We start from the raw sequence: 18,632 nt of genomic DNA, 5'->3' as shown, positions 1-18,632 counted from the left end.
AAAACAATGGGCTTGCTTCCAGCTTTTATTTTAATTCTCATGTTGTAATCTCTCAGTATCAGTCTTTTGTTAGCTATGACCACTCCAGAGAAGCTGTATTCCTACTGCCATGTTAAGCTGCTACATTTTCTCTTGTGAGGCTTGTCATTTACACTTGATATGGTGCATGTTGCCACTTAAGGCATAAGTGGAATGCAAATTAATTTAGCTATCCACAATCATAGCAAAACGTAACATATCAATGGACTAAGTGTGCAGCAGATCAGAGTATCCCAGATTGTAAAAGGAAGCTGTGTAACAGACAGAGGCTGAACGCTGTGCACTAAAGTGGAAGGTACGGCATAGGGTAGACTAGACACAACCCTAACCAAACAACAAGAGACAGCCCACTACCTTAGTCGTAATAAATTCCTTCAATTATTAAATAGGGAACTCCCAATTAGTTTTCGAAGAATCCTCAACCACTCATCAGTTACTGGCATGCTTCATTTTAGGGTTCCCACCCAAGACGCTTATTGCATCTGGGTGTCCTACAAAGTTTGTTTTACAGCCGAGCTCGTTCTTTTCAGGGATCAAGAATATTAAAATTACCTTAAGGTATCCCTACCAAGAAGAGAAATATTTACTAATGGGAATCTTGGGCAAGGTTAAACGATAATGATAGATGTGACCCAGGACTCATGATCTCACATCTTGGTCTACAGGTTTCAACCATGTTATTAGATGCCACTTGGGTCAAATAGTTTTCTTCAAAACCAAAAGATCCCCTTTATCGTGTGCTTATCAAACACTAGTGTACACACCATACTACTGACTGTAAGTTATGACATCATTTCATGTAAGCACACTCTCTGTTATACTCAACAAAGGATTGTGTCCTGTGGGCTCATCTGTAATGATTAATTACAAAGGACATTGTTATACGGGTGACATTAGAAGTATTCAGTGGTAGCCGTATACATTCGGTGTAGAGGTTCATTGGTAACAACCGCACTCAGTTCATGCAGTTTAAGTCAAAGCGAATTCTAGGGGGAAATTGCAGTTCCCCTCTGATCTGGATATTAATCATTATCAGTGTGGTACATGCAATACATGCAGCAAAACTCAATATTGAGGCCAAATGACCTACATTGATTGGTATTGTCCATTGTATCAAAGACTTACAGGAGGGAGGATATCGATGGGAAGTGGAGTGAGACCACATGCTCCTCACGCTCCTTTTGATAGTGACTCTAGACACAACCTTAGCCAGTAATATATTTCTATTGATTTCTCCAGTAATGATGACAAGACACCATAGTTTTCCCCTTAAGATATTTTATCTGATGAATGAGGTATAGTGATTTTCAAGTAATTTAACATTCAGATATTGGACACAATAATTTCCTTTCTCTCTTCCATACCGCTAAAAGATAGATAACCAATATGAACTCTTATCCAGCAACAATGTGAATCAGTACGCCTGATTCCTGGATTCCAGAGGTCTAAGACAAACAGAGGGGGAAAAAGGAATGAAAATGCAGACTACTGTACAACAATGTAAGGAGGTGGTTTCCATGGGAACTGAGACTGCTATAGATCTAATGTATATTGATATTGCTGAATACAGGTCTAATGTGTATTGATATTGTTGAATATAAGTTAGTTTTGCTAATGCTGCTTTGTAACAAGTGAGATACGCGAACGTACCATTTGTGAGTACTCTATGGTGACTACACTGGCACCTTATGAATTCATGTGTTTTGAAAAAGATAACAAAGGTAGGTAAAATAAATACAATTGATTTGGTTATCAATGCATACTTTTGGATGCTTAAGTCTCTTGCTATTCCTTAAACAACTCACTACTGGCGCATATGGTATTCTTCAAAGTAAAAAACGGTCCATTAGTTGGGCTGCAATTGTTCTCCTTTATGACTTACCGAAGTACTTGGTACATGGAGAACACATGTATGTCAACACCACTTCTTTGCCATCAATACATACATTCAGCTTTCATTTTCGCTTCTAGTTTCACCTCTATTCTTCCTTTTTCTCTATTGTCTCAGCATGACCCTCTCTCCAACATCCTCTCCGCTACTGAGCTGTGGATGCTTCCTTACTCTAGTTACTGTAATCACTTGAAAACCAAAATATTCAACTTTGCTGTCGCTCATCCCTTTCCTACATACTGTAACACCCATTTTCTTTTTAAGTCCCCTTTTCTTCAAGGGACACAGAATCTCAAAATCATTTTTTTAGCATTTGCAAATTAATTCTTCACTTGCTACCTTTTGCCTCCCTCTATCATCGTGTTTCATGGCTGGTGCATACTCTTTATTTAAATGTGTTGTATCTGGTCTTCATATTGATTATTAATAGTAAAAGATGGTGCTACTTTGTGTATGCAAAACCCACACACTGTTACCGCCTCTCCAATGCATACCCAACATACTCCTCCCAGAGTATCCCTTAACTGTCAAGCATCCTCCCAATGGAATCGGTTCAGGAAGCTTCTGAATTCTAGAGGTTTAGGGGTTCAAGACTGAACACCCACCTACTCTGTTCTGAACATGGATCTTAGACGTACTTCTCACAATCACTTTTAGTCTTAATTCCCTCCTCACTTTCAGCAATGCATAGTGGTCTTCTGATGGTGTAAGGGATACATAATATAACACAAATAAAACTGATACTGGGTCTTAAAAGCAATTCAAACCTCCTAGCAACTGTTTTCTTTTTTTTCAAGTGATTTTTTACTTTACTCAGGTAATTTGTCAGGTTTTCATGTAACTACCTTTTAGCATTTTATAATTGTCAATATTTCGTGCAAGCAAGCATTGCTTTGTTTATATTAGTATTACTTATTTGATCACAAGATTAATACAATTCTAATAAAATCGTTCTATTCACGGGAAATATATTCATCAATTTTATATTAGTCCGAATTCCAGCAAGATCAACTCAGCCTTTCAATTTTCCGAGGCTGATAAAGGAACACTGCATTAAGTAAATAACAGCTGCTATTGTATTTACAGCACAGAGAAGTGGCCAAAAGAGCAAGTTACTTCAGTAACGCTCTTTCTGGCGGATACTTAATTCCCCAGCAACAAGTCTGGATCCTGAAAACATTTTCCATAACAGTGCTCCCATGTGCCGCTATGTGGCATCATACAGCTCTGCACCGACTCCACACTGCCATGGAAGTAAAGGAGCTGTTCACATCTAAATGCCACCCATGCATGTGTCAGTTTCTTGTTTTTACCCTTTCTGTCCCCTCGGTCAAAATGTGTGAACAGTTGCTGGTAACAGTGTGCAGAATACTACCTTGCGACCTTTTAGATGTTAAAAAGAGGCCACTCCACATATTAGAGAGGTGGGAGGGCCACAACTACAGTCCTCACTTTTGTGGACACCCAAGGGCTGCGCTGGTGAGGACGAAAGGGATCACAGCAACCTGAAAATGCTCTTGGCCTACCTTGAACCACAGATATATGTGGGACAACAGGATAGGTACATAAAAATAAGTCTCCTGCAGGTCCAAGGACACCATCCAGTTGCCCAAGCCCAGGGCAGACAGAATATGGGACATGATGAGCATTCTGAATTTGTTCTTCTGCAGGAAGGGATTACACTGCCAAAGGTCCAGAACATGCCTGAGGCCTCCAGCCTTCTCCAGAAGGAAGAAACAGTGAAAGTAACAACCCCATCTTCTTTCCGATTTGGGCACCATCACAATAGCCCCTTTGGAAGGCAACAACCACATCTAATGTAACAGACTGGACAGGTGCTTATCTGATATTCGCTCTGGTGTGGGAGGATATTGGGTCAGGCAGTAAGAAAAAGCACGCCGGAGCCATTTTGAACCATTTGTGAGACCCATTTGTCCGAAGTGATGGATCACCAACATGGCTGGAAGCACTGAATCTTGCCCACCCTGATGCAAAACAGTCTGCCTTCTCACTAATCAGACATGACCTAGCAAAAGGCAGATCCATGAGGGAGCCCTGATACCTTACTGGAAAATCCAGTGGAATGCATCATGGCTCGATGAAGGACAAAACTAATACAGACTGCCCTTCCAAGGGAAGCTGTAGTAACAGGCCTGCACGGATAGCATATTTGTCCAAGTCCTGACAACCACAAATTGCCTGGGTCTAAAAGCACCTAAGATCTTCCAAACTGCCAGTAAGATTTTGCTGGTCATGTCCCAAAGGGCATGTGTGTAACGACCCAAACAAACATCACTTACAGAGTGCAGTGTTAGACTGGCCGAAGCATGTGCTTGCCAAAAGCATGAATCCTTTTGGATTCTATATCCAAAACCAGAAGTGGCTGGGTAGGATTCAGGGTTCATCTTACTAGTGGAGGCTTGTACAATAATACTCTGTGTGCTTGGTGAAAAAATGTTGGTCAGCAAGTGCCGGTTTGCGATGTCTGGCTACCGGTCTAGTCACAGGTGGACAAGAACAAAGCTTGATTAAGTGGCCATTAGAGTATCAGTGAAGGCATCGTTAAAAAGAAGTAGGGGCTTAGAATTTGCCAACCCAGAATGGAAAATCTCTGTTATAACATTTATTTTATGCTCAAGTGAGGGTAGCTGCAATTCTTGTGCCTCAGCTGCCAACAAACCACAACTACGAATGAGGAACTCTCCTCCATTGATGGGCAAAGTGGAAAGTCAAGCTCTGTTTCAGGTGAGGTGTCAAGCCCACTAGAATTCTGTACATCAATGTATAAGGCATCAATATAGCAAGGAGGAAGCAAGCGACTCCCCCAGCCCACCACCACCATCATCATCATCTTGGGTTCCACCTGCGCTAGATAGAATAAGAGCCCAAACCAAAGATATTATGGAACCTCTGCCGGTAGGTGTGATGTGGTAGATTCATTGGGTTAGAACTAGGTTGGATGATGACCGATTATGCTTTTGTTACTTCGTAGCACGACACTGGCCAGGCTCAAGCTGAAGGCTGGGGTTCAACATTAGCGTCACCCTTCAGTGCCAGTGGAGTCAGCACTGGAGTAAGAGTAGTAATGACCGCCATGGATTTCTGAGCCAGAGATAAATCTCTACTAGCTTCAGTATGGGCCTGGTCAGAAGTCCCGAAGGGACAGGTGGACCCACAAAAAGACACACCTGCGGTAATCTTATTGGCGACCCCAGTGGTTCCATGGGTCATAAAGGCGCTCCAGTGTAAGCCAGAAGGTCACCAAAAATGTGCACTCTGGTGTCCTTGAAGGCCTCAATCTGCTGCAGGGTTGACAACGCCCCAGGAAATTCAGGGTGCATCAGGACCAGCTGAGTAAAATAGTTCAGTGCCAGGAAACCTTGAAGGGGTGTGACTGACATTGTGACACCCTTGCGTCTTGGGTGGGGTGGAGTCCCGATTTGCTGTTATGAGGCTTCCCTCAGTCAATTCAGGGGCAGTGTGGAGCTGCACAGCACAACCTAGAGGCATGCAGGAGAACTGCAATAGATGATGTTTTATGGACTTAGTCTGACAACTGGGGAGTATTCGAAGGTGAGGAATCTGCAGTTAGAAGTATTTATCAGAACTATGGTGAAAGGGACTTGGGGGAAACCTGCCTGTTCACAACGATGCTCATTTCAGACCACAGAGGTAAATGGGTTTCCCTAAAGTTTCGATGGCTTACTTTTGATAGTAGGCCGTAGTGCCAAGGAGAAAATAGACATAACTATTTTTTCACTAGATTGTTTTTTGGTTGTGCAGTTATGGCTTACTAAAGCCTCAAAATTAAATATAGCTAAAAAAGACGCTTAGTAAATAAAAAATTAAGAACATCAAGTGATTAAAAAAATGGTAACAAAAACGATCCGTATGAAAAGGTATGCAGCCTTGACTAATGTGGTATTATGCAAGCAAGTATATACAACTGGTTTTTACTTTTACCCCGCATCCTTTACCACAAGGCCCTTCACTGTGCAGGTGTATGTATAATATTTTCATTTTTATGTTATTTAAAGTCTGGGCAGAGGTAAAGCCAGGTATGGATTTTTTTGTAGGATTCAGGGGCTGGGAAAGGCTTTAAAAAAGACTGAGGGGTAACCCCGAAAACCCAAAAAGAGGGAGGGGCAATCACCCTCCAAAATGCACAGATATATATATATATATATATATATATATATATATATATATATATAACACAATGCAGGGTAATGGTATATGTTGTAAATCTCTGTGTGGTATTACAAAGTGTTGTAATGCCCCCAGGGTTAAGGCATGCAGGGTAAAGACCCACATTGTAAGGTCTGATAGTTGTATCAACATAATAGAGATAATCAGAAACTGCTTAAAAAACACACAAGGAAACACGTATTTTATCCTAAACGTCCACCAGCGGACAGCAGTACATTTAAACGGTTCATTAAAAGAGAACTAGCCAGCCACGAGGATGATTAAAAAGGGACAGAAGAGCTAGAGCACAGTGAGTAACATTAATGTGATGCACACTGTTGATTTGATAAGAACGTTGTATAAATTCTAAACAGTTTCCAAGCTGAGGGAATTCTCAGGGTGGGCTCCAATGTGCTCAGTCCTTTTAGCAAAGTCTTAGGGAACAGTATGCTGTGTGGATGTGGGGTTCTCAAACAAGAAAAGGGCCAGATGCCTCCAGGAAATTAAGATAGGCACCATACAACCCCTTCAGTACTGAAACAAATCCTGTTTACAGAGATTCAAGCTACCAGTGTTCCCCGGCACGCAGTAAAATGCCTTTTTGTAGCTGACAGGAAGGTTCTCCTTATTCTTCAGTGTTCAAATTCTGAATTGTCTTTTCGTTATGTTTAGTTTGTAAGATGGAAACTAGCATAAAAAGAATGGGTGTCCCTAAACTGATTTGTAGACGTGACCCTTAACCTTAAGTCCACTTTTAATAGAAAGTGATGTTATTTCGGTCTATTGTGGGACCAAGGTTCTTCCCAGTGTGGAATTCAAGATGGATCAGATCCGATTTAAAGTTGATAAACTCTCCTTTCCCACCCAGTTCCTGCACCTAGCAAGCTGTTCAGCCAACCCCACATCAAAAAGAATCTAGGGCCTCCCTGCGTCACATGAACACATGCCAAACTGTGTAGACGAGTCTGCTTGTTGCCCATTCCTGGGTACGAGCTAGGGTGACTGCTCCTATTTGCTGCAAAATTTCTACATCAACACTAGATAATCTCACCTTCCCTCTCCCTTGCTTTTGTGAGGGTTTCTTTGAAGTGCAGAAACAGATGCCTTCCCAAAACCATGTTCTGTGAAGAACGAGTTACTTACCTTCGGTAACGACTTTTCTGGTGGATACATTAGCTACCTGTGGATTCCTCACCTCATGAATACTCCCATGGCGCCAGCATTCGACGGAAATCTTCTTACTAGTCTCTGCACGTCGACGAGGACGTCACTGTCTCGCACGCGACGCCGTCTGACGTCATACAGGCAATAAGAGGTCCTCGACGACGTGCAGACGTCAGTACCAATCATTTTTTACGTGCATGAGAACAACCAGGCAATGCAATGAAAGAGCAAGGCAACATCCATTATATTGTAAAATACACCACATTGTATGAATAACTGTAAATCTTTTTATGTACATATATATATATATATATATATATATATATATATATATATATAAAACTCTCTCTTTTAAAATATATACACACACCAAGTATATACCATATACACATATATATATACAAATATATTATATATATACATCTATTGCACCCTCAAGGACCAAGAGGAGCGCACTCAAGGATTACTTGGCAAGACCATAAAGGCAACGGGGAGGCGGGTGGGACCGTGAGGAATCCACAGGTAGCTAATGTATCCACCAGAAAAGTCGTTACCGAAGGTAAGTAACTCGTTCTTCTGATGGATACAACTACCTGTGGATTCCTCACCTCATGAATAGAGTCCCAAAGCAGTACCACGCCCGGCGGTGGGTGCCTAAATGGTCAAACCAAGAAATCCTGCAGCACTGACCGTGCAAAATGGCCGTCCCTTCTAACCTCAGAATCTAAACAGTAATGTTTTGCAAAAGTGTGAAGGGACGACCAAGTTGCGGCCTTGCAGATGTCGACCACAGGAACACCTCTGGCTAAGGCCGAAGTGGCCGACTTAGCTCTGGTGGAATGAGCTCTAATGCCCTCAGGAGGATCCTTCTTTGCCAAAGAGTAACATATTTTAATGCAAAGAACAACCCACCTGGATAGTGTTCTCTTGTGGACTGCCTTTCCTCTCCTCTTGCCCACGTATCCAATAAACAGCTGATCCTCCAGCCTGAAATCCCTTGTTCTATCGATAAAGAAGCTCAACGCTCTCTTTGGGTCCAGACGGTGCAGTCTTTCTTCCTCTTTGGAAGGATGAGGCGGAGGATAGAACGTGGACAAAGTAATTGCCTGAGCCAAATGGAAGGGTGAAACAACCTTCGGGAGGAAAGCAGCCTTGGTCCTCAACACCACCTTATCCCCATAAAAAGTTGTATAAGGGGGTTTTACTGATAAGGCCTGCAACTCACTCACTCTCCTTGCTGATGTTATAGCTATCAGGAAGCCTGTTTTTAAAACCAAATACCTCAAGGGGCAAGAATGCATAGGTTCAAAAGGGGACCCCATAAGGAAAGTCAGGACTAAGGACAAATCCCATTGCGGCATAACGAATGGCTTTGGAGGATATTGATTTAGAAGACCTTTCAAGAATCTGATAACAATAGGGGATTTAAATAAAGATGGTTGGTCTGGAAGACATATGAAGGCTGACAAGGCCGATAAATAACCTTTAATGGTAGCCACTGCACAACCTTTTTGCGCCAGAGATAGAGCAAAAGACAAAATGTCCGATAGATGAGCATGTAAGGGATCAATCTGCCTCTCTCCACACCACGCAACAAATTTAGACCACCTATTAGCGTAGATAGATTTAGTGGAGTGTCGCCTGGCCGCTAATATAACATCCACTACCTCAGGCGGGAGAGAGAAGGAACTCAGGTTGCCCCGTTCAATCTCCAGGCATGTAGGTGCAGACTCTGGAGGTTGGGGTGTAGAACCTGCCCCTGCGACTGTGAGAGGAGGTCTGCCCTGAAAGGGAGACGGAGCGGCGGGCACGTTGAGAGTTGGAGAAGGTCAGAGTACCACACTCTCCTTGGCCAATCCGGAGCTATTAAGATTACTAGAGCCCGGTCTTGGCGAATCTTCCTCAATACTCGAGGAATCAAGGGTATGGGAGGAAACGCGTAAAGCAACTGGCCGCACCAGGTCATTTGAAACGCGTCCCCCAACGCTTCCTGCATCGGATACTGAAGGCTGCAGAACAACGGACAATGCGCGTTCTCTCGAGTGGCGAACAGATCTACCCGAGGAAACCCCCACTTCTGGAAGATTAAACGGACTTGATCTGGATGGAGACGCCACTCGTGGTCTGCCGAGAAGTGGCGACTGAGACTGTCCGCACGCACGTTCAAAACTCCGGCCAGATGGTTTGCTATCAAGCAAATCCGATGGTCCTTTGCCCAGGACCATAGTCGAAGAGCTTCTCTGCAGAGAAGGTACGACCCCACTCCTCCCTGCTTGTTTATGTACCACATCGTGGTAGTATTGTCCGTTAGGACCTGTACCGACTGACCACGAAGGGAAGGGAGGAAGGCCTTGAGAGCCAGACGTACAGCCCGTAACTCTAACAGATTGATGTGAAAAATCTGTTCCTCTGGAGACCAAAGACCTTTGATCTCCAGATCCCCCAGATGAGCTCCCCACCCTAGAGTGGAAGCATCCGTTATGACTGTTGTCACTGGTGGCGACTGCTGGAACGGCTTTCCTTGTGAAAGATTGTTGCTTGCAATCCACCACTTCAAATCCACAGCAGCATCTCTGGAGATCTTGACAGTACCCTCTAGATCCCCTCTGTGTTGAGACCACTGCCTTCGGAGGCACCACTGAAGAGCCCTCATGTGCCAGCGAGCATGCGTGACCAACAGAATGCAGGAGGCAAAAAGACCGAGCAGACGAAGGACCTTGAGGACTGGAACTACCGCTCCATTTCGAAACATTGGAACCAAATCCTGAATATCTTGAATCCGCTGAGGCGGAGGAAAGGCCCGACACAATGTTGTATCCAGTACTGCCCCTATGAACAGGAGGCGCTGAGAGGGCTCTAGGTGAGATTTGGGCTCGTTCACCGAAAAGCCCAGGTCGAACAACAACTGGGTTGTTGACTGCAGATGACGCAACACAAGCTCCGGGGACTTGGCTTTGATTAACCAATCGTCCAAGTAAGGGAATACTGCTATCCCCTTCCTTCTGAGCTCTGCCGCAACCACCGACATCACCTTCGTGAAGACTCGAGGTGCTGAAGTAAGACCAAACGGAAGGACCGCAAACTGGTAGTGTTGCGATCCCACCACAAACCGGAGATACTTCCTGTGTGACTTGAGTATCGGGATATGAAAGTAAGCATCCTGCAAGTCGACAGACACCATCCAGTCTTCCATGTTCAACGCCAAAAGCACCTGTGCTAGGGTCAGCATCTTGAACTTTTCCTGCTTGAGGAACCAATTCAAGATCCTCAGGTCCAGAATTGGTCTCAAACGACCATCCTTCTTGGGAATCAGGAAATACCTTGAGTAAACTCCTTGACCCCTTTCCTGCTCCGGGACCAACTCCACCGCGCCCTTTAAAAGGAGGACTTCTACCTCCTGTTCTAGCAACAGGAGGTGTTCTTGTGAACAATACGAAGGGCGGGGCGGGATGAGGGGCGGAAACTCCCGAAAGGGAAGGGTGTAGCCTTTTCCCACAACACTGAGAACCCAAGTGTCCGACGTAACAGTCTCCCATTTGGTGAGAAAATGCTGTAATCTTCCCCCTACAGGAGAGGAGTGAGTGGGAAATGGTGGAAGCCTAAGGCTGCTTCCCCTGCTGCACCCCGCCAGAGGATGAGGAAGAGGCAGAGTGCTGCTGAGAAGCTCCCCTGGTGCGGACCCTACCCCTCCCCCTAAAAGATCTATAGGGATGGGAAGAGGCAGGTTGCTGATATCTTCCCCGAAAGGAAGAGGAGGAAGAGCCACGCCCAAATCCACGAAACCTCCTGAAGAATCTGGAAGAGGCCGTGGAAGAAGGAGCTTGGAGTCCCAGCGACTTAGCCGTGGCCCTGCTCTCCTTAAACCGTTCCAAGGCCGAATCAGCCTTAGCCCCAAACAGTTTGTCCCCATCAAACGGGAGATCCAACAATGTGGACTGTACATCTGCCGAAAAGCCCGAGTTACGGAGCCAGGCCTGTCTCCTTTCCACCACAGTTGTGCCCATTGCTCTGGCTACCGAGTCGGTGGTATCCAGTCCCGTCTGGATAATTTGGGTCGCAGCAGCCTGAGCATCAGAGACAAGATCCAAAAGACCCTGGGGAAGCTCTGTAAACGAAGAGGAGATGTCATCCATCAGAGCATGAATATACCTCCCCAGGATACAGGTTGCATTGGTGGCTTTTAAAGCCAGACTGCAGGACGAAAAAATCTTCTTCGACTGCGCCTCCAGCTTTTTTGAATCTCTGTCCCCCGGCACCGTCGGAAAAGAACCAGGCGCTGACTTGGACGAACAGGAGGCCTGCACAACCAAGCTCTCCGGCGTAGGGTGCCTAGATAGGAAACCAGGATCAGTTGGAGCCGTCCGATACCTCCTGGCCACGGCTCTGTGAACTGCTGGGGAAGATGCCGGCTTCTTCCACACCTCTAAAACCGGATCCAGCAGAGCGTCATTAAAAGGTAATAGAGGCTCCGCCGCGGCTGAGGCCGGATGCAACACCTCTGTCAAAAGGTTTTGTTTCGCCTCCACCACCGGCAAAGGCAGGTCCAAAAAACTAGCTGCCTTCCGTACCACTGTATGAAAGGAAGCAGCTTCCTCGGTATATTCCCCCGGGGACGAAAGGTCCCACTCAGGGGAAGTGTCCAGCCCACTGGCCGACTCCAGTCCACGCAGCCCATCACCCGAGTCCTCTAGCTCTCCTTCCTCTAGGGCTCGTTGGTACTCCTGCTCCTCTAGTACCCGGAGAGCACGCCTCCTTGAATGCAGTCGTTGCTCAATCCGCGGAGTCGACAATACCTCCGCCGAAGTCGGAGATCGGCGCCGATCTTCCGAAGCCACCGACGCCGCATCCGGCGCCACAGGTAACTTCGGCGCCGACTGAAGAGCAGATGAAACGGATGGACCCACCGGAGTCACAGGCCGAAATCTCGACGTCGACGGGATGGAAATCCCTGGGGCCAATCCGTCCGAAGCCATCGGAGCGGCCACCGGCGCCGACACTGGCGCCGAGCCCACGTTCCCAACCGGGAGAAAGGGCATAAAGGGTGCCGGCCGAAGAGGCGCAGGATCACCCAAAGAAAAGGCCAAAGGCCCAGCCGGAGCACCCCCTGGAGCCATCTGTTGGAAGATGGCATACATCGCATTCAAGAATGCGGAACTATCGGCTCCAGGGGTGGGAAAAGCCGGATACTGGGGTGCCTGACTCGGAGGCGACCCCGACGCCGGCCTCGGCGTCTGCGCCGGAGAAAACACTTGAGGCTCCAATACCTCAATCACCGACGCCTGTCCAGGCGAAGTTGGAGACGCCGGAGAGAGCAACGGCGTCGAAGGATGCGGCGTCACCGTGGGGCTGACCTCCCATGTCCTCCGGCGCCGATCCGGAGACCTGGAACGAGCCTCCCTTGAATGACGCCGAGATTCTCTACGGCGCCGGGAGTCTCGATGACGCCGATGTCTTGGAGAAGACTTTTTCTTGTGATGCTTCTCCTTTGACTTGGCCATAAACAGCTTCGCCTCGCGTTCTTTAAGGGCCTTCGGATTCATGTGCTGACACGAATCACAAGTCGAGACGTCGTGGTCGGAGCTCAAACACCAAAGGCAATCGGAATGAGGATCCGTCACCGACATCTTGCCTCCACACTCACGACAAGGCTTAAATCCAGACTTTCTCTGCGACATTATTTCCACAGAGAAAGAGTACGCAGCAAGATATACACTGTAACCGCAAGAGTAACAGTTGCTCCCTCGAAGATAACCGTTTCGAATGCACGGAAAAAAGGGAACTGACGTCTGCACGTCGAGGACCTCGTATGACGTCAGACGGCGTCGCGTGCGAGACAGTGACGTCCTCGTCGACGTGCAGAGACCAGTAAGAAGATTTCCGTCGAATGCTGGCGCCATGGGAGTATTCATGAGGTGAGGAATCCACAGGTAGTTGTATCCATCAGAAACAGCCCTTTGAAGCAGGTGACAAAGGCATGTCATTTATGTGGAAAACCCGGGCTAAGGACCTGTTTGGCAGGTACCAGCCCACAGTAGCTAAAGAATGGATGGTACGAGTAAGAGGTGAGTGAGCGCTAACAGAATGTCATATTTAACAAAAATACAGGGAATTCGGCAGCAAATTCACAACTGCGCCCAAACCGATTATTTGAAATATTTTTCACAGTTAATTAAACACAACTAGATTGCACCGCTGTGGCCTGCAGACACGTAGATTCTCGTAAATGACCGGGCTAAGGGGAGAATCCTATGTGGAAATTAAAGAAACTGAGGGTGCTCCAAGCAAAGTTAGTTTTGCTTTTAAATCACCAGGATATTATCATATTTGCCATGAACTAACGCTAGGTGGAGCGTTGCCAGCCACACCTATCTTTTTCAATTCCTAAGGCTTGACAAGTCGGACCGCGCCTGGGCAGCCAGCCTAGTCATTTTCCCTTCCAAGGACAATGGAGGAAAACTCACGGTATCATTTGCACCCAAACAAATACTTAAAACGTTATAGGATTTTATTATACTTTCCCCAGGGAACAAATCTAAATTTAACAAGCATTAGCACAGCCAGTTGGTCTTACACTTAGGATTTATGGCTTCACCATTAGTTTTTAGCCATGCTGTTCAACATTCTGCATGCCATGCAGCATGGTTAAAAATAAAAAAATAAAAATAAAAAGGCTGGGGGAAGCAACACGGAGGCTGTTGGCCAGGATTCACCAGAAAGGACAGGGGTGGGCGGAAGCATCACAGGATATAGGCAAGGGAACAACACAACGGTGCGGGATACCCTCTGATACTTTGTCAATTGTTCAACCACAGATGAAACCCTAGGAACGGGTGTATTATAAAGTCACTGTACAAAAACATAGAGAAAACGTGCTATAAAATACAAACAACTAAATATAAGAGATACAGTACTCCCTGTCATACATTGTAAGGAAATTCCAAGTCACAGAGGGGTTAAGTTCGTATATATTGCTATGGAATTCCAAGGTGACTTGCAATATCCTTATCCAGGATGGAAGAGGGAACTTTATCCCCTTTACTACATGGTCACACCATCACCTTTCCCACAAATCAGTTAAAATCGTGGTAGCTTATTACATTTGAGTTCTGACATATTTTCTTTATAATAGACGACTGAATGTGTCACTTGTCAATTATATAAGGGATAAAGCATCCCCTCCCGAACATTAAAAGGATATTGCAAGTCACCCAGGAGTTCCAAAACCCTATAGCGGAATGAGGCTTAATATTCTTATAATATACACCAAGGAGTACTTTATCCCATATAATGCATGGTCACATCATCACCTTAACCACTAACAACTTTAAAAAGTGGTGTGTAGTGCTTTCATATGAAATAGCTAGCATGTTTGCAAATATGAAGAATACAAATAAAACCCCTAGTGCTAAACTGAACACACCAAAAACCAGTTAGTTATTTGTTGAAACATCTGAATACAAGTCAGTTAAAAATGTGTAGAAACATACAGAAAGATTCTAGCTTTTCTCTCTCTAAGGACTGCAAAAACTAAACTGTTCTCTGCTTCTCAATGTAAGTTAAAAGATAGAGCAGCAGAAAGAAAAGCAATGTTCTTTCGTTGCTTTAAAAAGCTACTTTCATTATGTTCTGTGACCCAACCTGACCAGCCTTTCACCTCAACTGCTGGCTCTGTCAGCATGAATTGTTACATCAGAACTCGCTGGTAATAACTTCTAATACTCTAGTTCCAACGTGTTTTCTTTATAATCAACGACAGAATGTGTCACAAGTCGCTGATTATACATGGATTACAGAATCCCATGTACTATAAAGAAATTAAAGACATGCATTTTACAGGGATTGCAGAATCCCACGTATTATAAACGTCATACACAATCAAAAAAGAACTGTTTTGGGGAAAAGGAGATGAGAGATCCGGTCAGCAAGGATACCAGATGTCCAAGGACAGAAAGAATGTTAGAAATAGTGATGCTTGAAAGTGAACATTCAAAGAATCAATATTAGATGCGAAATACTCCTCAGAAGCTACAGCACAATGAGAATATATATACACACACAAGGAGAGGACTGGATTATTGGGTGAAAGATTCAACCTCACAGCATGTGGGACAGAAGACCTCTAAAGTAAATAAAATCATGCATCAGTGGCAGAAGTTCAAGTTGTTAAGGATCATAGGAAATAAAGGTAGATCTTACTGGTAGAATCCAAACAGAAGATCAGATAAACAGCAGGAACACTCATGAAGGAATTTCAACAGTCACCACTAGAGTGGAACATCAGGGCCAAAACATCCGAACAACGCTGCTCTCTGCTCCTGTAGGAGAAAATCTCCTTAATCCAAATGCTGGTAACACAGCCACAAGAGGTACAAGATTAACTAGTTTAGAGCAATAGGAAATCTTTTCTATGCAGTCCAAACTGCAGATACAAAAGCTGAAAGGGTACAGAAGAATGTGAAACATAAGAGAGGACTGTGTAAAACCCACAGGGTGCAGTCATACAGAAATCAGCACGGCGGGTGGACTTGATTACGATTATGCTACACAGCGTGCAAAGAAGTGTGCAGCACAGCCAGTCAAAAAAACATCATGTTGGCTCTTTCTGAGCATGCAGAGTATAGTGAGAAGAGGGAGAATTACGGACACCACATTCTAAGGCTTCTGAAGATCTGTGTTAAGTGAGGGTTGCTTTCCTACTCCTTTACCACATAGATGTAGCTCTGTGTCAGCAGAATACAAAAAAGTCAAAACACTGAGATAATGCTTTGTAGAACAGTCAATCACTTCACTGCTATGTGTCCTGCCCACCGCCCTCAGTTCTGTTCGAGAATAACTCAAATGTTGCTCAGAGAAGAGGTAAAAATCTTCGATTGCTGTGAAATGTAAACATCAATCTGAAATGTGAACCTAGTTAGTGATTTAAAATGTATTTTTCAGTCTTCACCAGCCACACTGGTGGTGTCTTTGACTTCACTGAAAAGCAACAGGCCTTGGAGGACATATTTGTGAACGTCAAGACTGACAACAAAGTTTGTTTATGCTGGTGTTCTGTTGTCCCATTTCTCGCAATCACTGTATACAAAGCACATCCTTTTCCCCCACGTTTCAGCAATTATTACCATGCAGGATATCTGAGAACATCTACCTTTTTCATAACTAGAAATGCTGGGAGTAGAATCCCGCCTTGACGAAGGTTGCAGGGGAGGGCTCCTTAGCCTGATAGTCTGACAAAGGTTCTGGAGATGGCAGCAAAAAGACATGTGGCCTTTCTGGAATGGCTGAGCAGAGAGACTGTAGACCAGTGGTTCTTAACCTATGGACTTATGACCCATGAGTGTCAGCAACACCTACTCAGGGGGTCCGTGACTGCTTAGAAAATTAAATAATATTAATAGATTAATAAAATGTAGGTATATAAATAAGCAAAAAAATTAAAAAGATTTAAACCATTCTGTAAGTGTAATATTTTAGCATTTGTAGTTTTGTTTAATGAATGCTTGCTTCTGTATTTCTTGTGTATTGTTTTGTGGTTCAAAGCATCGAAAGTGCTTAAGCCGGTGTCCACGACTTCCAGTAATTACTCAGCGGGGGTCCTAAGATTCCAAAAATGGCTCAGTGAGGGTCCCAGGGTTCCATTAATGGTTACGTGGGGATCCACAGAAGTTAAAATGTTAAGAACCACTCCAGTAGACAATATGAGAGGAGCCAGGAGTCCTTAGGGATGGAAGAGAGACTTGTGAGTCACAGGGAGGTAATTATGATTTTGAGATCTCCAGCTGAAACCTGTTGGACTTCTCTTTAACACACCTCCTTCTAGGCTAGGAGGTGAGGGGAGGGAAGGGAAGGGGAAAGGTGAACAGAAGGCTTCTGAGAAAATTAATGCTTTACCTTGTAAGACTACAAGGTTTTTATGGGACGGAAGAGACTTGTCACTCCAAATGGTAAGAAGGTGACATAACTGATCTCCTGCTTCAAGTTCAAACGTAGGGCTCATGGGCAGGCCAATAATCTAAAAAGCAAATATATCACAGGACAAGTACAGCTTTTGCTTAGCAAAGCCTTATCTAAGATTGGACATATATCTGTACTCTTCTTTGCCTTGTATGTTTTTTTTAGCAATCAAATTCATGCCACATGATCAACCAATAGTGACACTCATGTTAGCAGTGGCCTGTCTGAAGAAACCAACAGATTTAAATATTTACTTACTGCAATTATGAAGGACTGTTAACTTAGCTGTGTGGAGAACTGATACCTCAACCTTTAAGGAGACCACCATCACCACACACTTGACAGATTCTTGTGAGACAAACACATAACATAACAAAGGACATCTATTTGTAAAGCACATATTCACTCTGACAGGTGTCTCTTTGAGCTATACAACTCTCTGCTACCAAACTTACCAGAACTCATTTGATCAACTTCAAGATGAAAGGATTGGTAGACCTGCTGTAGGATGCTGGCTCTCTCTATAGTGTACAAAAATGATGTGCCCTGTGCAGAGAATCCAGGAAACCCCACCTAGGTCTACAGAGGTCATAACTAGACCACCTAATGCTCTCATTTTTTAGGTACCTTGGTCTAGCAGTTAGGCCAATCTTGGAGAGGTGTTAAGTGTTTGCTGTACTCACATTATCAATACATGTGGTCACACATTCAAAAGAATAACTCAAGACCAATCTACAAACATACCTCAGATTTTAAAACATTTTTAAGACCAAGATCAACAAAATCGGGTAAGTACTTTTAAGTTATGATTTTGCAAAGTTTAGCAAAAATAGTCTTTTGTTCAGTAATAACACACCATAGGAATCAATGGGAGAAAACCTTTTAAAAAAGCATATAAACTCAGGCAATAAGTTTACCAATGTCTCTTTCTGTTGTTCAGTCTAGTTCATCAAGGGATCCTGTGTGCCAGCTGGAGAAGTTTGGTAGGTTCCCAGTTCAAGTGGCAGTATCTGCTGAAATTCTTGGAGCTTGGCAGGACAGGCAAGCGGGCCACTTGGAAATGCACTGGTGCTGCACAGGCGGATCTCAAGGTGAGTTTGGTGGCTCTCGTTGGAGTGCAGAGGTCACAAAGGGTGGGGGACCTTTAGAGCACAGGTGGTTCTCCAGTACAGGGGCCAGGGAGGCCGGGTGAAGAGCAGATCAGTCAGCCAAGAACTGTGCGCAAAGGTGCCCTTGGAACCAGGAGGCAGGTCACTTGGAGGGTGGTTTGCAGGGCAGCAGGGCCACTCTGGAGGGTGGTTCTTGGGTATTATGAAGTCCCTTGACTGGTGCTTGCCTCTGGTCCTTGGAGAGTCCAGAGTGGACCTTTCTTCTGGGTGTCTGACGTTTGGGGTCCAGT

The 18,632-nt window shown here is 44.8% G+C and overlaps 1 protein-coding gene across 4 annotated transcripts in view; it reads right to left on the bottom strand.

The window, feature by feature from the left end:
• Positions 1–18,632, bottom strand: part of GNG12 (G protein subunit gamma 12) — a 338,055-nt gene that overhangs the window by 153,170 nt on the left and 166,253 nt on the right. Inside the window, exon 1 of one of the 4 annotated variants that reach the window (XM_069232462.1) lies at positions 15,479–15,560. The exons of the other annotated variants lie outside the window; for them this stretch is intronic. The gene's annotated coding sequence lies outside the window, so the exon portion shown is untranslated. Of the gene's footprint in view, positions 1–15,478; positions 15,561–18,632 lie in introns of those variants that run through there. 4 annotated transcript variants of the gene reach the window in all.

Source organism: Pleurodeles waltl, chromosome 4_2 (assembly GCF_031143425.1).
Source record: "Pleurodeles waltl isolate 20211129_DDA chromosome 4_2, aPleWal1.hap1.20221129, whole genome shotgun sequence".
Taxonomy (NCBI): Eukaryota; Metazoa; Chordata; class Amphibia; order Caudata; family Salamandridae; genus Pleurodeles; species Pleurodeles waltl.
The sequence above is the reverse complement of the archived record's forward strand: the minus strand, read 5'-3'. Positions and strand labels throughout refer to the sequence as shown.